Source organism: Lissotriton vulgaris, chromosome 1_1 (genome assembly GCF_964263255.1).
Source record: "Lissotriton vulgaris chromosome 1_1, aLisVul1.2, whole genome shotgun sequence".
NCBI lineage: Eukaryota > Metazoa > Chordata > Amphibia > Caudata > Salamandridae > Lissotriton > Lissotriton vulgaris.
The window spans coordinates 1738998529-1739025004 of NC_141685.1; the positions used below are offsets into that span (position 1 = coordinate 1738998529).

The 26476-nt window shown below is 43.6% G+C and overlaps 1 long non-coding RNA gene across 1 annotated transcript; it reads left to right on the plus strand.

Annotated features, from left to right (window-relative positions):
- The first annotated feature begins 1373 nt into the window (after nt 1-1373).
- LOC147751129 (uncharacterized) lies at nt 1374-2385 on the plus strand. Its single transcript, XR_015299943.1, has 5 exons — nt 1374-1426; nt 1506-1590; nt 1682-1763; nt 1870-1928; nt 2019-2385. It is a non-coding gene; the product is annotated as an uncharacterized LOC147751129 (long non-coding RNA).
- Nucleotides 2386-26476: the final 24091 nt, after the last annotated feature.

Genomic DNA, 26476 nt, shown 5'->3' on the forward strand with positions numbered 1-26476 from the left:
ACAATATAATGCAATGCACGCAAGATGGCTATGAGCACTCTGAAAATGTATTTAATCAGGCAACATACAGAAACAGCAACATCCGCCATGATTCACAAAACAGCACAGTGTGGGCGGCACCGCCTGGTGTGTATGTAAGGGGTGGCAGACAAGCTCTGCTCGGCTCTTACAGCCTGTACTCCCTTCTTAAGTACTCCTGAGGGACAGCCCTTCACGGTGCCCCTCACGGCGCTATGCGATGCCCTTCTTCAGAATACCTACCTGCACCCGTGAACCCCGAGTTTAGAAAGATGCCTCCTTGAATGGCGCTGACAGGTTTCTTGCCGAAGCCGTGCTTCAGTACCTCCTGCAAATTATCCCCAACCAACAACTCCCTCATAAGCTGAGGTGTGATAATGCATGTGTCCGCCCTCACACACTGCATTATTTTCCTCCTACCCTCGTGCTTAACTGCACATCCTCATAGTACCTTGACAGCATCCCTCATCCTTTGAACCTGTGACCCCAAACAGCACACCCCTGACCATTTGTGTCTGAGTCGATTTCTGCCAGAAGGAGTACCATCCCCCTTGGCCTAGTGCACCACCGAAGCCGTACAGGGCCTGCGTTGGGCAGTGATCTTTTGTTCCATAACCAAAAAGCTGCTTTCTGAGACGCAATTCTGCAGGGGGAGTACTGTCCCCCTTGGCTTGGTGCACCGCCGAAGCCGTGCGGGGGCCTACGTGGGGCAGTGATCGTGTGGGCCCCTGACGCTCCAGAGTGGCCATACTGGACCCAGCCTTCTCTTCACCATGGGGTAACGGGGCCGTACAGTGCCCACCCGTGTCAGGAAAGCTGCAGAGGTGATCCGGCCACCCATATATGGTCCGGTGTGCTGGTCCCTGTCTGTATCCCGCCTGCTATTCCAACATACCCAGGGCCTACTCCTCCCTAACTAACCCTGCAATAAGAGGCACGCAGGTAAGTGCCCCCAGAGTGGGTGAGGAAAAGCCACCCGTCTTGAGGAAAAGATAAGGAGCTCATCCCTTTACCTACATTTTACCTATTCTCTTTGGAAAGTTCTAATGCCTCAAATGAACAATGCGCCATGACAATCCTAACGAAACAATCTCCCCACAAAAAGCTATGCCTCTCTACAACTTAACCCTACAAACGGGTTTGCTTGGGGCCAGAAAAACGCTCTTGCCTGGGTAACCTCTTGACTGCGTGACCACAGGTCTCAATGAAGAAACTGAAGCCTGAAAGTATAGCTGCATCCCCTGTATAAGACTTAAATAACCAACATCAGTCAGGACTACATTTCCCAGAACCTCTAAACCACATGACACAAGTATAAGTAAAGATGTCATGTGATCAGTACCACCCAGCAAACCGTTGAACACGGAAGAAGGCAGGATAATCACAGAGCTATGAAAGATTTCCAAAGGTAAGAGACAACACAAAGGGAGCAAACAATCGCTTTTGCTAAAATATCACCCTAAAAATCAACCCTCTCGCTTTTGCAGCAAACACGACTAATCCCTAGTTGAAAGAACACAGATTCCGTCAGAATCACGAGAGCAGCGGCCAGCCTGCGGGCTGAAACCCCAAGTAAGTAATCATTACGAAGGGTAAACCCGAGCTCCGTAAATGGTCGAAACGCCCGAATCATATAAATCTTTAAACTTTATCGTTTACATAGACCCTGCCGCCGCCGCCCTAACAACACCTGATCAAAGAACAAAAAGACTCTGAAACTCAGCCACCAAAACCAAGATAAATAGGTAAATGCAAGTCCTGACTTTTTATCTTTAAACAAAACAACAGAGACATCGTTCATGCTGTATACACATAGAAACTAGATATAAAGTTTGCCCTTTACCTCTGCAGAATGAGTTGTCAGTCAGAAGTCGCGAGCAAGACAGACTCAGACTCCTTTCACCGCAAAGGTAATAATGAACGTAACTGACTTAAGGCACTTTCCCAGCATAAGAGAGAGGTTCCTTGTCTCAAACGTGTCCCATATTATTTTCACATAGGTACCCACTAACAAAAGCCCTGAAGAAGAGCCTGATGACCAAGACACAGGCTTGGAAACACGTCGGCTTACCTTTGTTCACTCCAATTGACGAACTGCTTTAGCGCAAAGGGTGTTATATACTAATTAACTCTTCCAGTTAACAGAATATTTTTTTGTAAATTCTGCCCTTGCGATACCAGTCCGCAAATATACCAAAGACACTTGAGAAAGGTCTGGTGATGAAATCTGTTAGGAGGGTACAGTCCACACCTTGTTTAATGTAATATGTAAATTGAAATGTTTATGTACAGTTGTATTTTAATTGTTTGTTTTTTCGTGTTAAATGTAATAATTTGTAAATAATGAATATCGTGTTGTGTATGACAAAGTAAGTCCTCAGACTACTATAAATATATTTTCAAGTGAAGCAATTTGCTAATTTCAAACAAATAATCAAAACACCCATTGATTAAACACAATCTGCCCAAAATAAAATAAGTGGTAGAACCAAAAAGCGACTGGGTTCCTATTTTTTACTCATACCTTGCCTAGGTAACCAGCATGTACGATGAAGCCTAACGCTCAAAGTGCCTCTACTTCATTTCTGCACTGAGCGTAAAATACACGCGCGCGCTCAAACGTTCCGCTTACCTTAAAGAAAAAACTACTTCGAGGCAAGAGGATTCTCGCACCCATCGCCCTCCCCCCACTTGATCGCAAGTGCCCAAAGGCCATCCTGCCATTTCCAGAAATCTCCAAAAACCTCTCTCCATGACCAAAATCATATCCCAACCCCTTCGGCCCTCCTCCCCATTTGCTCAAAACAGTAAAACCGAAACTACCCGTCATGAAGCCACCAACGCCCTTTCGAGACACTCCAAACCAATACTCCGCCCATATCGTCCGCATCCCAAAAACACCAAACACTCCCCAATATGACCAAAAAAAGTTTCCCACTCCCATATGAAAGAGCTCCCACATCAATGAACCTCAGCTACCATACGTCAACGTAACATATAAAATTCCGTCATAGAAACCCATGTACCATACAGTATTCATAACGAAATCTCCATATTTTCCCCACAACCCAAACTACCCCCTGCCCCAATACCACAAAAAGAGCTTTATATCCCAAAGTATGCGTAACATGCACTTACTCCTTGCGCAGGAGCCACAAACGCACTCACTAACTAAATTATAAAATATTCTGACCAGCCTAAGACCAGCCACCGGGAATACCACAAAATGGTGGCAGGAAACCCAAAATGGGGAAATAAATATCCCTTGGGCTATCCCAAACAGCCCAAGAAGCCCAAAAGGGGCAGAGCAGAGGCCCGCGCCACTCCCATTCCCCAATTCGCGGAGGGGGTGGGGGCGAGGGAGACCTCCCTACGCTCGGCTGCTGGGCTAGAAAATAAAGCAGCAACAGGGCTTTAAGTGGGCCGGGTCTCAAGGGGTCTGAGCACCAGCAGTTTTTTTCAAGGGACCTCGAAACGGGTCTCTATCGGGCTCTGTTTTGAGCCCTGGTACAGGCGGTCCATTTTTTCCGGACTGCAGTGACAGAAGTTTCCTGTCACTGCAGTCTGGAAAAAAGTGCCAGGGCGCAAAACAGCCCGATAAAGTCCCGTTTGGAGACAGTAAGCACATGGTTGTGCGCTGCCCACACTGCTCACTTCTCACTAGTGGAGAAGTTACGCCATGACGTCATGTCAGGTGAGCGTTGTGGGGGATGGGAATACCTTTAAAGAGTCATTTTCTTTCTGGATTTCCCTTCTCTTTCTGAAACGCAAGAGCAGCAACATTGTGGTAGGGTCACCAATGCTTTAATTTGAAACTTTTTCAATATTATATGTAACAAGCCATAGTTACAGCTTATTTATCCTATGCAACTAATAACCATTGACAAAGCCAATAGTCCTGACTTATTGTAGGTATGATGTTACTTGTTGTATCACATATCTGGATCCAATGACAGGAACCGCAAAATCCAAGTCGGGTGTCACACTATGCTAAGCACAGAATTTTAGAGTAAGTGTTTTAAGGACACGCCCCTAAGTACACTGGCCACGCCCCTTTGAGAGACCCCCCAGTTTTTTCATCCCACTTAAAGCCCTGAGCAGCAACATTGCTGAATGGCTGAATGAGCAGACGTAGTGGGTAAAACAAAGATTATTTTAATAAATCTAAATATTTTCTTAAACTTTAGGAAACAGGAATACAACTGATGGCACTCTAGAAATTCAAGATTTACGTTATCTTTTTGGCTCGGGCTTTGGCTATTGTCTTGGAAAAATATATCTCGCTACTGCTGCTGTTTTAAAATATGGAAGTAAAAGTAACCAGGCAGCTAAAACCACCACCGCGCATGCAAAACACGCACTGCATTCCACATTGAGGAAAAACAACTTTTAATTTTACAAGGAAAATAACAACTTTACATTTTTCAAAGGTCTTCAAAGTGGATGTTTATATCCGAATCAATGTTGTTGACGGGTCAAGCCAGATCATGCCCTCCCTGTCCACGTGTCAACAGCATGGTCTGAGAATACCGCAAGCTATACCCCATGCCCAGGGGTCAGAAGGTCAGAAAGCATGATCCTCTCAATGGACAGACTGTTGGCACTTGGTATTCAGAGCTTGTCTGCGCAAATGTCAGCATCAAACCACTCCCTGCAGCAATAGTCAAACGCATTCCACCCCCCAAATCTCACACTATGTCAACTCCGCTCTGGCAGGTACTTGCTAACTAAGCCACGAGATATTTGTGTAGTGAGTACGGTCCTGGGTTTGGTCTAGCCCTTGTTTTCCAATAACACCTATATAATCTGGGAATCTATCTGCCTACCCTTGGTCTACTGTCATGTTTTCTCCCTACTGCCCTTCTAGAACAGTATGAACGCTCCCGGACCCTAACCATAACCTTCTGTGGTGTTATCTCTTTAAGTGGTGGGACTGAATGAGCTTCAGAGCACCAGTGGGCTGATCAAGTGATAGAGGCACAAAAACAAGACACTGCCTGCAAACGTGCATTTACCACAAAACACTACTTTCTACTACTGCAGCTATTTTCTTTTTCTCTCGATCACAGCATACTGTTTAGTCTGGATTGTCTGATATCGTCCCAAAAGCCGTACTTGATAACTTCTTGTAAATTGTAATTCGATGGTTAAGAATCACCCTAAAGTCAAATGAGCTGCCCACCTCTGCCATGTTATTATTTATGTTCTCAGTTCGATGTGTGTGGTGGCTTTTACGCACAAACGTGATGGGGCAGTGCTTGCCTTTAAGGCACTGCCACGAAATCTGTCTTCAAACTAATTTTTCATGAATTTTGTCAATTTTCAAACTGATGTATTATTCATGCATTGAGTTAAATGTGCTTATCATATTTTGTTTGTATATCTTCAAGGCTCACAGCATGCAATCCTTCAATGATGACCCCAAGGGCATTCTAACTCGAAGCCCCAGTGTCTTCTGACATTGCTGGCATTGTACATCTGGGACCTGCCCTTCAGCATAACACAAGCCTTGCAGCATACCACATTTGAACCACAGAGAGGCGTGTCTCAGCATCCATTTCAAAAGGTCAAAATGGCTGGGAGAGATACCGGAACTACATTAAAGTAGCTGTCCCCAGACACTTTGGCTTGTTCCTCCTGGGGCAGTGGATTTAATCTGATTTCTTGCGGTACCCTGTGGTTATGCGCCATTCAGTTGTTGCAGGGGAACTCAAACAGATGTGAGCTCCCATATACCGTCTATCTACATGGGTACTAGGTCTAGCTCTACTGTAACAGCACCTCTGGGACTCCAAGGCCTCACCCATACAGAGTGCTACAGATCCTTCCCTGGTGCACAGCAGGGGCTGAATTAAATAGGGCGCCCTATTAAAATAAATGTGCTGACCTAAGGCAAGCCACTACCTCATGCTGTCCTGGAAGCAGCACATTCAGTGGACTACAGAGCAGCTGATTCAAAGCAGCTCCATCTTTCTCTGTGCAGGCGGCAACCAGCCTGCATTTTAGAGACAGGTTAGATATACCCCTGCAGGGTGGTACAGTGATTCACTGTAGCCCCCTGATGGGGGTTTCTGGGGTTCCATTGGACATTCTTTGCCCTCTTTTCGAGTGCTATCCTCAGGGGGCCACTGATAGTGCACCACCTTTTTATTGAACCCTGTCAGTGCGCCTCCAAAGGACATGTTTGCTGCTGCACCCACATTGGTATTATGGCGTGGAAGCAGAGGCAAAGTGATTCTCTCATTTGTATTGTGCCACAACTACATGCAAATGTGGGGATGACCTCTGAAGATAGCGCTAGAACAAGCGTCTGTGGTTCCATCTGTAATACCAGTGTGCCCTGGGGCGTAAAAGCAGGTGCACATGTGCAAAACAGATCCAGTTGTCTTCGGCTCATCCCCACCTCGGCTCCTACATGGCCCCACTTCTTCCAAGCATCATCTTCATCATGCAAAGACACCTCAAATGACCCTCCTGAGAAGTTGGTCAGCGTTCCCCTTTGGAGCAGAGAGTAGGCAGCCTTTCCTGGCAGTCCAAAGTGAAATGCCTAGATTTCTGGTCCCGAACAGGACAAAGGGAATTGGTGTTATATACCCCAATCCTGGAACACAGAGTTTCTACTTGCCATTGGTGTGGTAACTCTGAAATCCAGTAGATAAACCTCTCCCTGCCCATATGAACTTCATCTCTGACATCACTGTTGTTGTTATTTCTGTCATTCTTAGGCTGGGCTTCCCCCAAACTGTTTGTCTGCTTACCTCCTCTTTTGGTGTAACTTTTTGTTGGCCTTAGGACTCTGAGCACTTAACCACTGCTGACCAGTGCTAACGTGCATATGCTTCTCACCTAAACATGGTAACATTGGTGTATACACATTAGGCATATTTAATGTACCTGTAAGTCCCTTGTAAAGTGATATACCATAGACCACAGACCAGTACATTAAATACTATTAGTGGGCATGCAGCACTGATAGTGCTACCTACACAAGTAGACTTTCAAACCTGTCTAAGGCCTGCCACTGTAGGACTTGTGTGTGTAGTTTACTGCCATTTCAACTTGACATTTAAAGCCCCTTGCCAAGCATTAAGCTCCCCTTTTATTACACCAAAGTCACCCCTAAGGTAGGAACCTAGATTGCCCATAGGGCAGGGTGGGGTGTAAGTGAAAGGTAGGACATGTTCTTTTACGTTTTGCATGTCCTAGTAGTGACAAACACTCAAATGTGTTTTCACTACTGTGAGGCATACTCCTCTTCTAGGTTAACATTGGAAATTCCATAATACACTTTAAGCTGTAATTCCTGATTAGAAAGGAGTAGCTGTGTCATGTAAAATTGGATTAAACTTTACTATTTTATAAATGACACTTTTAGAAAGTGGTTACATCCAACAGGGGTGGCCCTATTATCCAAACCTGGGGCAGATAAATAATATAACAGCTACAGTGGTTCGAGGAATTAATTACATTAAAACAACAAACTACTACAATTATACATAAATGTAAGGAAAATGAAAAAGCAATATTTATAAACTGCAAAGACCATACAAGGCTAAAGAAATAATGAAAAGGTGCCAACAATCAATCAAAAACAATCGCTACTGCAAAAAACTTTTTTTACTACAGACATCTTTATACAGAAAAACCATAATGAAACAATAACTAAAAGGTGCTCGTACAGTTACACCATAAATAATAATGAAAAACACAATATAAAGCGTAATTGAAAAAACATAGGCAGTGGACAAAATGTTAAAACAAGTCCCTCAGGTCACAGGAACGACAATTGCAGTGAAAGCCCCCTCATCAATATATGCCAAGGAAAAGCATTGACGGCATTTTGAAGTATATATTAAACTATTCAGACAAGGTAAAAACAAGGGAGCTACAAAATAAGGGTGTAAACTCTGGAATCCAGCCTCAGAAATGCAGGTACACAGGAAAAATAACCATGCACCCATAAGACCCAGTGCAGTCACTGAGCCGGCACCCTCAAAATACGGGATATACAAAGCTTAACGCTGCCGAGTAAATCAAGCATGCAAACATGTCCGTCCCGTTAATACTTTTAGAAAGTGAGCATTTATCTGCTGATACTTCTCTGTGTTTCTGCAGTCTGTCTCCAACATACATCTTGAGGAGGTGACAGCTTCACTTTGTAGATTCCCTCTAGACAGCCACAAACATAGGATGGGTAGATGTGTCTGAGCCCCCATCCGAATCCTGATGGCCCTTCCTGGGCAGGAAGGGAGGGGGGAGTTGACACTTGCAACTGAATAGGTAGAGTAGTATCCCCACACAAAGAGCTGATTGCCCCTGCTGATACTCCAGAGCAAGGGCTAAGCAGAAAGATCTTTTGTGAACTTCAAATACCCTTCTTTGAAGTTATCCCTTCTTCAAAGGCACAACTGGGTATAAGTACTGGGTCTCTCACCCCTCCAAGGTAGTACACGACTGGACCTGTGAAGAACTCTGCTAGCAAGAATGACTGCTGTGCTGATACAAGGACTGCCATTATGCTTGACTGCATCTCTGGAAAAACTGTTTTTCTGCTCTGCTTTGCTCTCTGTTACCTGCTACTTGCTGTCCTCTGCACTTTTGAGGCAAGGACTGGGCCCATCTCACTTGAACCCAGAGTGACTCTAAGGGCTTCCTGGTTCGCCCCCTGTTTTGAAATGTCAGGGCCATCAAAGACTTCCTTGAACCCTGCAATAGCACGTGGACTCTGCCATCTTTGAGTCCTGCCTTGCTAAGTAGTGTCAATCCAGTCCTGGGCCCTGGGAAGGTACTTTTCTTTGCCAATCCAGCAGAACCAACGCATCGACAACTTTGCGCCGATCTGAACCGAAGCATCTACTTCCACAATGATGCAGTTGCTGCTCCACGATATTGCTTTAACGGATTGCGTGGTTCGACAATGACAGACTGCGCAGTCTTGATGACAATTCATCGCCTTTATCGCTAAGGAGTTTGTCAACAAAGTCTCACTGATTGAACAGATTGGAACTAACAATGGGATCGGCGACAGCACATCACCGCCTATGCTACTCGCAACAGGACTTCGACGTCAGCGATTCCTTCATCCAAGGTACTTTTTCAACAGGACCTGCATGAGTTCTGTAGCCAGCCTGCGCTCCATCCTGGGCGCCCTGTACTTTGGATTTACCCCAGTCTAGTGTGACCAATTGTCCCCAGCTGGCGCTTTATGACTGTAAGCATTATATTTTTAAATAATCTTAACAAATTCATAACTCTAGTCCTACTTTTTGTTTTTTTGTCGTGTCAGTCTTGTTTTATTCATAAAACTTAGGATCTCTTTTTCTTACCCTGTGTGGAATATTTTTGTAATTGTGCTACTGTGAATGTGTTACACACATACTTTACACATTGCCTCTTTAGATAAGCCTGGTCTCTGCCAAATAGAGACCACGGGGCAGATTTATGTTGGGAATGCGCCACGTTTGCGTCACGCAACTGCGGCGTAAACGTGGCGCATCCCTACGACCCATTTACAACGTGACACATCTAGGCAGATGCGTCACGTTGTAAAGCCCTGCACCACTTGTGGGCGTTCCGGCGCAGGGTGGGCGTTCCGGGGCAGGTGCGCCTCGCAAAAGTGGCTGAGTGAAATCTATAAGGATTCACTCAGTCACTTTCAGGGCAATGCTGCGTCAAAACCCTGCGCCTGCTTGAAGCAGGCGTAGGTCTTGACGCAGCATTGTAAAGATGGGGCACCCCCGAGCATTGCTGGAGTTGCGTCGCAACTCCAGCAATGTGGCACCTTTACGGCACAGATGCGTCACGCATCTGTGCCGATTTTGCCCCATGGTGTGCCGCATTGTAAATGCGGCGCACCATGGGTGGCGGGGCAGCGGCGCAAAATAACTGGTGCATCCCTGGGGATGCGCCAGTTATCATAAATCTGCCCCCTCATTTCTAACAGTTGTCCACTGCCTGGACCACCCTTGGCAAAAAGGTGCACATGGTGTGGCCCTGTTGATTACAGAGACCAGCTCTGGGTTCATGCCACAAAAATGCCTCGAGAGCATGATCGTCGTGTGAGCTGCGGTTAGGGTAAAAAAAAATAAACATACAGATTGCTGTAGTGGATTCAAGGCAGTGAAGCATACTCTCCAGAGTCAAACAGGGGACTTCTCTCCCTCACAGTCCCTACATTGTTTCCCTCCCTCCCATGCGCTGTGGGCAGCGCTCGAGTCGGGGTACCACGCGGGTGGACAGCGTGCCCCTACTTATTTTACTGGGACCTCGATAACTGGAGCACATGGATCCACACATTCACTCTTTGGCCTCTCTGGGGCGAGATCGGAGCCCATTCAGAACGCTTCTCACGCGCTGGCTTCTGTGATGCAATTGCATCTAAGGGGTGAGCGAGGGGAGGCAATGAGGAGGATGGTGCAAGCCACCTTTCGTGAGGTCACTTCCAGTCGTGACGTCAGCGCCCCCCCCCCCCCCCACTTCTTTTTTAGGACTTGTGCCCTGGCTGTGGGTTTCAAATGGTATGAAGTGGTTTGGACATGTAATAAACGTTACAAGTAACAGTGGTTTTTTAGTGTTCAATACAAGGATTATTCCACATCTAGGTTCTCACGATTTTGGCAGACAGGGGGACTGAGACAAAGGGAATTAAAGTAATTTGCCTAGGGTCACACAGTGTGACCCAGTGGAACCTAACATTAGAGTTAGGGTCTCCTGGCTCTTCGGCAGATACTTTAGCTAGTACACTGAATCTCCAGATTCTGATGCGGGTGCCCTGCTGTAATTAAATGCATACTGGTTTTCTTCAACGGGTTAATTAATGCTGCAGCTTGGTACACTTTGAAATCAGCCCCATGCTGAAGGCCTCGCAGGGAGCAGCATGTTGGCACTGAAAGCGCCAGCAAATGACTTCACAGGACCGGGCCAAAGAACTGCACCGCGCAATAAGCAGCGAAAGAAAAGAAGCTGACAAGCTATGTGTCTAAAAAAAGGACGCTTGCTGGCTTGGAATAGCCGCGAAGAGTTCATCTGCAGTACAAGCGAGTGTAACCCCACCTCCCTGTGTTTGGGAAAACGACTCCGCAGCGTATATATAGATCAGCCATAAATATTAGACAGGCATTCTCAGCTTTATTTCAGCTGGGCCGGAGGGGTTATTACCCGGCGGGGAGGCCTTCGTCTAGTGCTTTCATTATGGCCTCGATTACCTGGTCGTGTGGGAAAGATGGACAAACTGTGTACAGTTATATTTCATGGCGGGGCTTTGCGCGAGGGGCCTTTATGGGCAAAACAAGCTGGCCCCTGGCAGCGCGCGCCAGTGGGTCTCCCAGCCTCGACGCGGCTTCCGTACCTGTAATGTGTTTATTGCCTGGCAATTCTGTGTTGTCCAGGCAAAACATAAATTTAGAGAACCATGGCGTTTGCCATAAAACGATATATTGATATTTTCCTAAGTACCAGCCTCAGAAAGTTCGATTACCTCTATCAAACATTGATTTCCACTGGTCACCATTCAACGCAAGATTCACCTTCAAGAACGCTCCACTCACCTTCAAAGCAAATCAGTTTAAATGCGTTTTGTTTGCAGAAAATCCACAAGCCTCACACTTACCTCTCTTCGTCATTCTTCTGTCATAATTTAGCCCCAAAAGGGCTTCGCATTAATAAAAATGTATTTATTCTTGCAGGTATTCTTTGATTATTTTATGATTGGCAAGCAAGGTCCATTCGGGGATCCGTCTTTGAACACTGTACGGGTTACAAGGAGGCGACCCGCAAGGACAATGGAATTTGATTAAATCGTTTTTTTGCCAATATATTAAAGTTGCCCCAAGACACAGGATTTTCCACCTGCAGGTGTATTGAAGATATAACTTTCAGCTCTGCAATTTAAAATATACTTCACATAGTAGTTAAGTGGTTAACAGCAATATATATGGTATCAGGGTTCGAAGTGCATTAAAAAGAATGTATGAGAATTATGATGCTGCCTGCAATGGGGCAGGGGCAGTGAGTGTGGGGGCGGGGTCAAAGGTGTGGCTAAAAGCAAAATATTCTGTAAGTTTTTCTGGCCTTTCACCTTCAGGTAACTACTTTTTAAATAAGAACTGCTTAAATGAAAAATAAATACAAATTAAGTGAACCAGTGGGAAATACACCCTAGTACGTTATGAAACCACTATTAGTGAATGCACTGCAGTGGTCTGTGTGTGTAACTACAGAGCCACAGAATCATGGGACAGTTTTATTATTATATGACGCAGCACAACTTGCTGCTTTGCGCTGCATCAAATGAATAAGGCAGGAATGTGCCATATTTAGCAAAATATGGTACATTCCTGTTCTCTCATTGCTCTAGCACACTATGTGCTGCCCAGCAACAACGCAGGCACCTTTGCGCCATGGAGCAAGGGTGCCTGCGTTGCTGGAAGGTACAGCTTCACGCACAAAAATAGTCCTTCAAGGTGATTTCCTCTTTCTGAGTGTGCTGCAGAATGAAACACACTTTGAATGACGAAACAACAAGGAGAAATAAAGATATTTCTCCTTGCTGCTCCTCAATAGGGAAGGCGCACAATTTTGACGCAGTCCCAAGTTTACTACTATTGGTAAATTTGAGAATGTGCAAAAAGCACGGGTGGATGCGTGGGAACACCCACTCTCCACCTATGTAACACCTCCCTGGGGGCAGAGTAACGCAAGGCAGTAACTTGTGCTGCCTTGCATTATTCCACATTTACCAAGCCATGCAGTGTTACACAAGGTAGTTTTGTGTGGCTCTGTAAATCTGAGATAAAAATTGTGTTGCCCTTGCGTCACCCTGCATGATGCATGGGCAATACAATCCTTTGATAAATCTTGGCCTGAATGTTGGCTGGTGCAGTGGAGAATAGTGACTTGTGTGTTTTTAGTGCTATGAGTTCCCAGCCTGTGACAGAAAGCACTGTGAATATGTAAGTCATTATTTAAAACTTGCATTTCACACAGTATAAGATAGGTTTTTACAAAATGCGCAAAAGGTCTACGATAAAAAGGCGATTCCAAAATACAGCTTTTAGTAATACCCATACTGTGTGTAGTACATTTAAAGAAAATAACTTACCGTTAAAAACACACACTTCACAGCTTAGCTGGTTACTCCATGCACTACCATTCAAAAGTAACAAATCTGTATTATCAGGAAGCTTCAAGTGATTCCATCAATTAAAGCCAATAGCGGCTTCCAAGCTCCCTTTGCAGATAAACCAGTTGCGCAAATGTACATTTCTTTCAGGCACCCTGATGAGAAGGCTTGTTTAGCTATCTGCCCCTCCCTCGATGTCACAGTACAGAAGACTCTCTGCTACACTTCAATAAAAAACATTTCAACTATTGGAATTAACCGTCCTGGGATGGTCCTATTTTGACAAAAAGTAGGGGAACTGTTTTTCACAAATTAAAAAAGTATGGGCACGTCGTGCCCCTCGTCCCACTTCGACCTCTGTATGGGATAAAGTACTCCCTACCATATATTATAAGGATATTACAAGTCACCGAGGAGTTCCATGACCATATAGAGAAAAGATACAGAAGGCAGAGTTCATTTATAAGATTAAGAAACTCTGAGGTGATTTGTAATATCCTTATAACGAGTAGCAGGTGGTACTTTATTACTTATAATATATGGTCATACCACCATCTTTCCCACAAAGCACTTAAATCCGTGGTGCATAGCTCTTTCATATAAGAAAGAGCATGTTTGCAAACATGAAGTAAAAAAATAGAATCACAGAATCTCTAGTGCAAAATTACACACATTACAAAGCTGTTATAAAATTGTAAAGACCAGAAGACTGAGGGTAGAAGCTGATCAAATCTGCACACAACAAATGAATACTGTGCCTGATTATTAGATAGTCTGACATACAAAAACTTGCCCCCTTTCTCAGTGAATTTATGATTAAGGACCAGATAAACAATTTCATTAAACCTAGTCCGGTATATTTATTTATACCTTTTTTTTTTTTTTCAAAAATTATTTAAAACGTTTTTTTGAATGGCAGAAAGAGAATACACAATAAAATAAATTGTTAACAATCTTACTCAATCCACAATTGACACAAAACACTTACAAATTATACAAAAGAAAAACATCAAGTGTTACATCCAACAAACAATACACATTGCAGTGCCACAGATTTGCAATATATTAAACCATTTCATAATAAAAAAATCATTATTATCATGAAGAGAGCCAATTCAATACAAGAGCAAAAAAGCATGAGGCAATTTTGTTTTAAAACACACTAAATGTTGTAATTGGCTCTTGCTGGATTGGCCGACGCGTTTCAAGTTCAGGCCAAGAGTGTACAAACTATCATCAGGGCTCTTGGTATTATTCTGTTAGGATGTAGAAAAACAGCGTTTTAATACAACCAAATGGCCTCTTTTTCAGAAATAGCACCATTTGGATGAAATTAAATGTACCTGTATGTTCCTATGAGGTTGACCTGTAGTGGTTTCTATTCGTGGACACAATCCTTATTTCAGGTCTCAACAGGGGACACTTCTACACAAAAACAATCTGGGGGATGAACAAAAAGAATTGTCCACATTTACAATGCGTGGTCAATGGGCAATTCAAAAACCGATTGTTAAAAATTAAGGAATTCATACCTTAATCTGAATGATCTTGCAATGTGAGGAGGGGCGGAGGAATATCTTTTCTTGCCTTTAGTCCTGTTTAAACAACACATGACCTACTTGTCAAACCTAGGAATACTTAGATAGAGATTTGGATGCTTATATATATAATGCCAATGTCGTACCTGTATTGTACACCACTGTGGGAATACTTTATCATTCCATCAATCAATCTCGCGTGTACCTGTATGGGCAATATACTCGTGAGTGCATAGTTATTTACAGAATTGCCACAATGTCGTACATCTACTTCTGAGAACAGAATACGATAATTCTCGTACCTGTATCCTTGCGGAGCAAGGCACCGCCTCTCGCCCCCAGTCTACGGCCCCAGCCGGGGCTGTAGCGTGTCGGAATCGCTTTCTCTTTGTTATTTGCGTCTTCCGATAACAAGTCCGTCGTTTTCTAAAAAGAGACGCATTTAGAGTCACTACGCGGTTAACGGGATTAATGTTGCAAACAAACATGGCTCACGCGGCTGCCTCTGTTGCGTACCTTTGTCAGCGTTCAACTTCTGCTGCATATGCACGGTGCTCCTCAATCGCTAGCGGTTCGTTTGTGACAGCGGCGGCCATTTCGCCAAAGTTAAAAGGAGACCGCTATGAGAGTGGTGCATTCTGGGATTTTGAGTGTATTGAATTACAATGAAGTATTTCAAAGGCATTACAGCGTTGATCTATCGGTACCGACATTAGGAAATGGCGATATGCAGACATGATCCAATACAGGCACGCATTGAGGCAATTAGATCACACGATCTAAATTCAGAAAAATAGTATTACATACTTCATAGCGACAGAAAGTCGTCTTAGCAGTGACAACTAGGCAGTGTGGCGCAAAGTCTCAAATTCTTGACAGTTCTGACATGTTATTCAAGCCAGTCATTATACAGTTACATTTCAAAATGAGGTAGGTTTCCTTCTCGAGTAGCATTTTATCAATGTCAGCGGGGCACTGTACATGACTCATTGTGTGCAAAACGGTCCACTGCCTCTGCCTTCAGATCCGATCTTCAAATGTAAAACCTGTTCACCTGAGCATTCACCCTGTTTGTGAACAAATCCACCATCCACTTTATGCTTACTGCCCTGAACATCTGCCTGCACATCATCCAATCACTGAACTCCTTCAAACTTCTGAAATTCCGATCTCCCACTGTGTTGGTAATTCCGGTATGTACTGAGCCTGAATCATAATCTCCTTGCATAAACAAAAATGTCAAAACTCTTTTGCTTAATCCGCTAAAGCCTTTAACTATGGTCCTCCTAATTTGTTGACATACCTCACGGCAGAAACATTGTTCATCCTTAAGAAAACACAAGACTTCAAATGGTTTCTGACAAAACTCTCTGCCGCAAAAGATATTGCCAACAACTCCAGAGAATTAATATGCATCTGCTTCTCTTACTCTGTCCACTTTTCCTCTGTGGCTAGGGAACCACACCTTGCCCCCAACCCTGCAGGCTCACGTCCAATTCTCTCACAATATCCGGTAAGTCACCAAGTCTATTCCAGGCTTCCTAATTTCCCAACCACCATTCCAACCCCCTTATTGTGTCTGCATCCACCTGCACCTTCCATGAATATCTTACCCCTTTCCATTAAGCCTGGCCTTCAACCTCTGTAATGCTCAATAATGCAACGGGCTGGAAATACTGCCTGAATTGATGCTAGTGGCAAAACCAGTATCCTTGCATTCTGATGTAAAGTTACCCATTCGCTTGCCAACATCTTCTTTATCTCCCTGCGGGTCTTACTCACCTTCTCCAAGGGTAACCTCAACATACATTCCAACATCCAAATCTGAAAGCCCCAAAACACCATCTCCTGAGCTGGTGTCAGACATGGCTTCTTTCTGTTCACTACAAACCCAAGAACCCCGAACACTAGCACTGCCAACTCCGTGTGCTTCTGAGCTAACTCCATGCTCTCTGCCATTATAAAAATGCTGTCTAAATACAAATTAACCTGAGGCCTCTTGTCCACAACCAAATCACAATTGATCTCCCCACCTTGGTAAAACACCAGGGAGCTCATGTCAGTCCAAATGGAAGGCTTTTGTACCTCAACATTAATCCTTGCCACAGAAACCTTAGAACATCTCTCTGTTCGGGGGAGTGGCTTGCGCGCCGCAACGTGATGGCGGTCCGTGAGTAGCTCCGGGCCTTCGGTGGCTGTCGGGATGATTTAGGTCCCCTTTCAGCGCTACCTACTCATCCAAAAGCAGATTTTCGGTGATGTGAAACTGCCGGGAATGTAATTCACCGCAGTCCAACATACGAAGAACCAGGAGAGCTGTCTTTCGCTTCGTGAGGGGTTCTGTGTCTCGGAGGCTGGGAGGGGCCGCCATTTTGTGGAGTGACGACGCTCGCTTTCTCTCCCTCATGGGCCAGTGAACATTCCTTCTCTCCACAGGCACAAATCGATTAAGGTGACATTTTACAGCTATTTATCGTTGCCTATGGCCCCTATTACTTCTGTTTGCTGCATAACCATTTTAGAGCGCTGTTGCTTGCTTCTGACGTTTCTGAGATTATAAGATGCTCCTCATTGGATTTTTCAGCTATGCTTTTGACCTGCATACTTCAACTGCCTCAGTGTTACTTCCTTTAATAATCATTTTTCTTCCTGCTTGGGGACTGCGCCTAATTTATTGGCCGTGTTTTTTCTTATTCCTCTGGAGTTCTTACTGTGACTTGTTCCTCTTTTAATATTGAGATAACTAACCTCTTTTGTGTATTATCTGCTACCTTGTTACAGTGGTGGTATCTCTTATGGCTGATATTATGGGTCCCCCTCTACTACTAAGGATGCTAAAGGTGTGCTTAAGAAGTTGAAGCAAACTTCTCCTACCCCAGAGTCCTCTCAGAAGGAGGCGACCACTACTTTGGACACCATTTTGTCACGTCTTAATGCTGTTCATGACATTGCGCAATCCCCTAAAACTAACACTGACTTGCTGCAGGTTGAGGTAGCGGCTATTAGGAAGGATTTTAAGGCACTGTCTGTACGTGTTTCGACTGCGGAGACACGGATTAGCGATGTAGAGGACTCTGCAAGGCAGCATTCCACACATTTTCAGCGAATAGAACGCTCAATGGCGGCGTTGAGGAGAGATCTCATGGAGCAGGAAGATTGCAACCGTAGAAGTAACTTACGTATTTTTGGTCTGCCTGAGGAGACGGAGAAGTCAGCTCCCTCAATGGCTGACTTCTTACACCAGTGGCTTCCCTCTACGCTACAAATTTCCTTTCAGAGAGACTTTGAAATTGAACGAGCTCATCGTGTGCCAACGTTTAGATCCAAGTCTTCCACACAGCTGAGGGCGGTAATTTTTAAGCCGCTGCGTCACCAACACTCGGAACAAATCCTGGCACACATGATGAAGATTAAGACGGTATCTTGGCAGGGCCATCGGATTTCTATCTCGCAGGATTTTGCTAGGGATACAGTGATTCGTCAGAAAGGTTTTCTCAATTTACGGAAACGCATGTCAGAGATGAATATCCCTTTTTCTTTTGCTGGTCCCTCCAGATTTCGTATTACCTTCAAGGGCCGGTCAAGAATTTTTGATGATCCCACTGAGCTCTCTGCCTTTCTAGGCAATCAGTCTGAAACTCAAATGGATTCCTCTTCTTCTCCTGGTGCCTCAGGCACTTGATTCTAATGCTTCTGGATTGTTTTGTTACTCTTAATTCTCAAATGATATTCCTTCCAGTTCTTCTGGATGACTGTTATTCGCTGTTTGTTGGTTTGTCTCATTTCGTATTCTTTCGTGCTTCATGTAGTTCCATTTTGTAGTGATCTGTTTGTGCAGGTGATTCTTCTTTTCGCTCCTTCTTCTTTCGTTATTTGTTGCGTATATCTACTCTTTTATTGGTCATTCCATGGCTTGGCTTTTGTCTAGTCCGTTCTTTTTCTCTTATCTAATATGTTGTTTATTTTCCTCATGCATTTCTGCTAATTTAATGCTGTCGATGTTGTTGGCTTGATGTCTTCTCTCTTTGGAGTATTTTCGGTGCTTGTTGTTTCTTCCGTTTTTCTTAGACCAAGGATATTTTGTTTCTTGTTGACTATATTTTTCCTGTTCGTGTTCTTAGCTCTGTCTCCTCTCTTATGTGACTTCCATGTAGTTCTTGAGTTTCGTCTCTACGCTAATTGTATGTTTTGCTCCCCGTTGTTGGGAGTCTCTTTGATGTTCTTTATTTCCATTTTTTTTTTTACTTGGGATTTTTTATGAGGTCCTTTTTCATTATATGGATAGATGTATACCTTTTTCTTTTTGACTATTGTCCTATTTATTACTAGTCTCCCTTCATAGTTGTTGATGATGTTTTTATTATAGTATTTAGTGTGGTTCTATTATGCCTAAATCCTTGACGCATATGTAGTTTCTTTAATATATCTATGCTTGTCACGAATAGTAGACTGTTTTTCTCAGCAGTTACTTTCTTCATTTCTTAATATTTCTTGCGTGTATTTTTTCATAATGTTTTGTATTTCATTACATAACGTGCTTTTTATGCCTTTACTTATCCCTTGCTATCCTTACTTCTTAGGTATTTATGATGTTCTTATTCCAACATTTAGCGTGACTCTAGTTTGCCTAACTTATTAAGCATATTTATTTATATGATATGTCTATGCTTGTTACAAATTGTAGACTGTTTTTCTCTTTAGATAGTTCTTCATTTCTTAATACTCTTGCTCACATTTCTTCATACTGTTTTCTATCTCATTCTGCAATGTACTTTTTATGCCTTTATTTATCTCACCTGGTGATGTCACATTAGCTTCTGTACTCAATTTTATGAGGTATGTGATATGATTGTGCATATTTTCTCTGCTTCTGTACTTTTTCTCTGTTCCCCTGGCTGAATATGGGCTAGGTGGTCTTGCTTTTATTACTGGTAGTTCCCTGGCCTCGATGTCCCCCCTGGCATGATGTTGGTCTTATCTAGACCTCCCCTTGTGGATCTTTCTCTCTCTCTCTTTCTCTCTCTCTTTCTTCCCCTTTCTCTTCTTTCTTTCTCACTTTTCCTTTCCTTTTCTTTTCTTTTCTCTTCCTTTCTTGTGCCTTTTGGATCTTCTGTTGGTGCGTTACTGTTTTGTTATTGGTCGGTGATGTATTCTTGTTGTTGCTGTTGTGTTTGTTTCATTTTAATTGCTTTTGTGGTTGAATGATGCCTGGTTTGAATGTGGTTTCCCTTAATGTTAAGGGACTGAATCATGCGGTCCAGAGAGCTAAAATTCTAGATTATGGTAAATCTTTATCTGCAGACTTGGTTCTATAGCAGGAGACGAAAGTCTCCCGTACGGAGGCTTTGTGGTTAAAGAAGGACTGGGTTCTGGATGTGGCTTGTTCGGACGCCCTTGGCAAAAAGAATGGTGTGATAACACTTATATCTAGGAATTCCGGGTTATCGCTTATTTCTACTGAACAGGATTCTGAGGGCCGGTGGATTCTATCGAAGTTATCTGATGGGATTTTGGATCTTTATGTTATGAATATTTATGCGCCGAACAATGATGACCCTGCTTTTTGGTAAAAGATTATTAAAGTTCTTGCTCACTTACAGCATAATGGCAATCTAATAGTTGGGGGTGATTTTAACTTGCCTTTAGACCCTATCTTGGATAGAAACTCTGCTTTTTCCTTCCGCCCCCCTAGATCCCATAAGCAATTGTTGAATATGTGCTTTTCTGCTAATCTTCAAGATATTTGGCGTCTTCATAACCCTACGGGTAGTGAATTTTCCTTTTTCTCCTCTCCTCATTCTAGCTTTTCTCGTATTGATTATCTCTTAGTGCATTCGTCCTTAGTACAATCCTCGTCTTCACCGTACATTCATCCTATTCTTGTCTCAGATCATGCGGCGGTTTCCTTCTCTTTGTCAAGTTTTGCTCCTAGGAAAAAACATTCTTCGTGGAAATTGAATACGGAGATTTTGCATGATGCTTCTCAAATTCAGGCCATACAATCTGCAATTCAGCATTTCTTTTCTGAAAATGAAGGTTCCGTTAGCTCCCCAGTGGTCTTATAGGACGCATTTAAATGTACTCCTCGGGGGCAAATCATTAAAATTATGGCGAAGAGAAATGCTGATCTCAAGAAGGAACTTGCTGTTCTATCAGATAGTATTCGACAACATGAACTTCTTTTTTGTCAATATAGAGATAAGCAACAGTTGCAAACCATTAAAAACTTGAAATATTCCTATAATTCTATTGTTACTAGGAGGGCTCATATTGGGGTTCAGGCCCAGAAATCGAAACAGCTTCTTTTGAAAAATCGGGCTGGTAGTATTCTAGCGACCACATTAAAGTTTCAGGAGTCTAGTTCTAGGTCCTCTCAAATTTCTTCTGTCACTGATAGTTCTGGTAGTTAGAAATGTCAATCTAAAGAGCTTCTTGAGGTCTTTCGTGATTTCTATAATACTTTATACACCCCCACTAATCAGTCGTCTTTTGAGGATTGTCAGGAGTTCTTAAAATCTATTCCTCTTAAATCTGTATCAATGAAAGATGGGGAGAAATTGGGTACCCCGATTAGAAATGATGAGATTATCCAGGCAATTAAATCCACTCGATCTGGCAAGGCCCCTGGTCCGGATGGTTTTCCCATTTTGTTCTATAAAACCTTTCTCTCTTCTATGGTTCCCCGTCTTAAAGGTATTTTTGACTAATTTATTCAACAGAGTGCGGTTTCTGGAACAGCGGCGGATGCTACTATTGTGGTAATCCCAAAAGAAGGGAAGGATCTTTCTGATCCTAAGAATTTTTGTCCTATATCCATCCTCAATATGGAGGCTAACATCTTTGCTAAGATTCTTGCTAAGAGGTTGGAATCCTATATTCACGTGCTGGTTCATCCATCTCAGACAGGTTTTGTTAAGGGTCGGCTTGCTAGAGATAATATCTGTACTTTTTCCCATATTCTAGGTACAGCCAAACGTTCCACACTTCCGGCTGCAGCATTAGCCTTAGACGTCGAGAAGGCTTTTGATAAGGTCTCTTGGCCTTTTCTTCATGCTGTTCTTCGTGCACATAATCTTGGGGATTCTTTTGTGAACATGGTTATGTCCCTTTATGCCCACCCTAGGGCAAATATTAGAGTTAATGGTGATACTTCAGACTTTTTTAGTCTTCGTCAGGGTACTCGCCAGGGGTGTCCGCTATCCCCGCTCTTGTTTTTATTAGCTATTGATCCGCTCCTGAGATTAATTGATCTCCACCCGGCCATCAAAGGTTTTACTTTTGGTTCGCATTGCCTGAAAACAGCAGCGTATGCTGATGATGTTCTTATTTTTTCTGATGATATCGTTTCCGCTATCCCTGCGATTACGGATACTATTGCTCTTTTTTCTAAGGTCTCTGGGTATACTCTTAACAGAGATAAGACAGAGATGTTTCAGCTCAACGCGTATTGCTTCCCATCACATATGGGATCAGCAGGTTTTAAATGGCAATCAAAACACCTCAATAGTTTGGGGATCTGGTTCTGTGGTACCCTCTATGATACTGTAGCTTATAATGAGGCTCAGACCCTAATTAAAGTACGGCGTCTTTTAGATACTTGGTCCCCTAAAGATATTTCTTGGTGGGGTAGGGTACAAACATTAAAAAAGATGATCACACCTATCATTAATTTTGTTTCTTCAATGCTCCTGGTGAAGATGTCTTCCTCCTTCTTTCAGGAGATTGATTCTATTACTTCTAAATTTCTCTGGAGTGATAAATGGGCCAGAATCGCATATAAGTCTTTACGGAAGCCTTACGAGTTGGGTGGTTGTAATTTTCCAGACTGGGACAAATACGAAGTGGCTTTCTTAGCCTCTCAGGGAGCCTTGTGGTTTTCTTCACTTCCTGGTCACATACCTTCTTGGATGTACATTGAACAACATCTTTCTTCTCCTCTACCGGTCTCTTCCTTTTTAACCACGTCCACACTAGCTATTCCGTTTTCTCGTACTATCGTATTAGATACTATTGCTGCTGTTAGAGCTGTCGACAAGAACGTGATTACCCCGATCCATAAATCAAGATGGTCTTCCTTGTGGCATAACCCTAGAATAAAGTTTATTATTGATCCTCCACTAATACAATACTGGGTATCCAAAGGAATTACGTTGGTTCATCATTTATACGACGACCATAATGATCCACTACCCTTCTCCTCCTTGGCTTGCCAGTTCTCGCTCTCGAATTTAGATTTTTACACCTTCCTCAAAATTAAAGTGGCCCTCGCCAAGGTTCGTTTGGTGCGCACTTCTCCCACTATTGCATTATTCTCTTTGTGGCTTAAGACTGGTCATACTGCTTCATGAATGTATACATTTTTATTATCGACTTCCTCTGGCTCGGACACTGTTGCACAGCAGAAGTGGCTACGTCACTTTGATAAGGAAACTATTGACCATATTTCTCTGGAAACATGGCAGCTGATTGGTAAGCTCCCTCTTCATGATAAAATTGCTCCTTCTTTGTTCCAATCTAAATTCTTTTCTGTTAATCGTCTTCATTGGACTCCTGTGCGATTACATACTCTACACTTAAAAGATGATGATCTTTGTTGGAGCTGTGGTTTGGCTGCTGGGGATTTTCCGCATATGTTTTTCCACTGCTCGCTTTTGCAACCCTTTTGGGATCTTATACATAAACATCTTATTTTAATCTTTCACATCAATTTCCAGCTTTCCTTGCCCATGATTTTGTTGGGGCCTTTGGCTTCCCGTGAGCCTTTACCGTTGGATGGTGTAGATATGCAGTTATTAGATCTACTATTGGCGGTTGCTGTTAAGGTGATTCTTATGGAATGGAAGTCTTTCTCTTCGGTTTCATATCACACATGGTGGGCATGGGTTTCTTTCTTAAGAAGTGCACACACTTCTGTTGATGCGGCTCACCTCTCCCCCGCTATTTCTAGTAATGTATGGAGAGCTTTAGACATATATATGGATTTGACCTCAAAGGGCTTGGTTGATCAGTATCCTTTCTGCCATCTATCTGATTGCTGTTTGTCTTTTTTATGTATATGTGGCGCCACAGTAGATCCTTTTCCTTTCCTCTCTTTTCTTTCCTCTCTTTCTTCTTCCTGCCCCTCTCTTTCTTCTTCTCTCTTCTTCTGGTTTCATTCTCTTCCTTCTATATTTCTCGCCTTTCTGACAATGATACCTTTGAGGGTCTGTACGGTTCATTACTGTGAATCTGTTATTATTTACTCCGTACTTGATCTGAATAATAATTGAGATGTTCTATTTATTATTTGATCAATTACTATAATGAACTTCTGTATTTCTCTTCTTTCCCTACCTCAATTGTATCATTATGTATTGTATTTTAATTATTTTTACTCTTTCAAAACTCTAATAAACTTATTGAACTAAAAAAAGAACATTTCTCTGTTCCCTGCAAACTAGGACCATCAATTAAACGTTCTTCAAATCTAGCCAAGTTAACCAATCTCACTTCCTTAACAGATCTTGCATTATATGACTTCCTTCCTTCTTGAATTGATTGTACTTAACCCATTCGTTCAACTCTTTCAAGTTGATGACAGGCCTCATTCCTTTGCCCTTTATTTCTACTAAAAATATATTGCTTACTGTAGGAGAGTAGGGTCTGCTTTCCTATGGTCACCCCACTTTTTTTGCTTTTTTTGCTGCACTGGTTTTCGACTTAATGTGGCTGTGAGCCCGCTAATCAGACCCACAGCCCAGCTGTGCTCTCTTTAAACTCAATACCATGTACGCTAGGAACATTACCAATTGGGAATTGGGTCACCTTATTAGTCCCTGTACAGTGTACTATAGGTACCCAGGGCGTAGGTGCATCCAAGGCCTACCAGGGGCTGCAGCATATCTTTTGCCACCCCTGGCTGGCCATCCAAACTGACACAACTGGCTGATCACTCAGCTGGGGCAAGGTTGTGTAATCACCCCTTGCTTAGATATAGTATTACTATATCTAACCTTATATCTAGACACATATACACCTATAAGTCACTCCTATGGCAGGCCTTAACAATCCTGGAGGCAGAGTGCTTGGTTTTATGTGAGATGAGTCTCTAGCATGAGCTGAGCCTGTCTGCAGCTTTCGGAACCATGTCCTTATAGCTGTTCTAGGATATAGCCATACCATATACTCTTAAGTGCATTATGAACCTCGCGGTTAAATGCTAACTCTGGTTTGGCTTTATCAAAACATGTCGTGTAAGGTGTCATACGCTTTGGAATACTACCCCCTCACCAGTTCTGGTGACGGGAGTAGCATTCCACCCTTCTAGATGGAGAAGACATGTTGTTCCTACTAAACCTGGTTAAAAGTTAACCAGAGCCTCAGCATCACAAAATGGATGCTGCTGCCACAGACACAAGACTGACCTCCGGCTGCTGGGAGTGCTTCCAGCAAGGGAGACTTGCACAATAGGTTTCTTGTCTTGGGAGGTTCTAGCACCACCCCAGACAGGCTCTAGTGTATTGGGGCAGGGAGGGCTGAATGAAACGAGACACTGCCTGGGGCACAAAAGGTGTCCCATGCATAGTCCAGTTCAAACCGGTGCTGGGGCACTCCAGCCCCAGCTCTGGCGCGAAACTGGACAAAGGGAAAGGGGTGTAACCACCCCCTTCTCTGGTCCCACCCATAGACGGGACCTAGCAGGTAATCCAGCCCCTAGATTTTGTATATAGGTAGGAGCTGAGTCCCAAACCTTTAGATTTGAACCTGACTGAAACTTGTATAGGGCCTAGGGAATCGCTGGGGCTACACTGTACTACCAAAGGATAGGAAGTAGAAGGCCCACGGGAGGCGTGTGCAGTGTCTTTACACACACGCAAGTTACCATAGAGTTTGAATGGGAACAAAAGAATTGGAAACTAGTTCTTTTCAGGTCACTTCCGGATGGACTTGGAGAAAGCTACTTGAAAGTCAGACACTAGGATAGTTAATACCCACAGGAGCACCGGAGTACTCGCGTTACCTCACTCACAGGAAGCGGGTGCATAGGTGTCAAAGTGTGTCGGGTTTCGTCGCTGAATCCTATGAAGCCTTGGAGAAAGATGCTGCAGGCGACCAGGAGAGAAGTGTCCGGTTGGATCCAAGGGCGGATCGAGGATGAAGAGTACCTGAAAGCAGAGGGGACAGAGTCTGGGTGACTAGCCAGTGACCAGGAAAGAACCAGGAAGGAACCAGGCGATGTCGCGAAGCAATCATATTGCTTACAAACCCCAGGTTCACAGTCTTTGCCTTCTTTATAGCTCCCTTTTTTCTCTAGTTCATTTACCTTCTGCTCCACCTTTGTGTCTTGTTTCTATGAGAATCCTAAAGGACTAGGCCAACTCCTCTGCACTGGTACCTCTACAAAATCTATCCAGTACCCTTGCACTGTTTGCAACACCCATGGATCTGCTGCAATCTCTTTCCATCTCTCAAAAAAAAGGGAGAGCTTGCCACCCAGTTTTACAGGCATACACAAAGGGTCTCTTACACAACATACCTTGTTGACCCCTTGTCCTCCTGTCTCCTCTGGTTCATCCTCTTCTCCTTTGCCTCTGGGGGTAGAAACAAGATCCTTGATATCCGTAGGGTCTGAACCCACGCAAAATAGATGTTCAATTGAGCCCAAATCAACGACTGGTGAATCCACTCTACATTCTCCTAGCCCCACCAAAAACCTTCCTGATATCTTTGTGCACTTTCTGTATTGAATTAAATGCTCCAGCATACTCTGCCAACTCCTTGACAAACTCATCTCCAAACAACAGGCCCTTTGTCTCCGGGT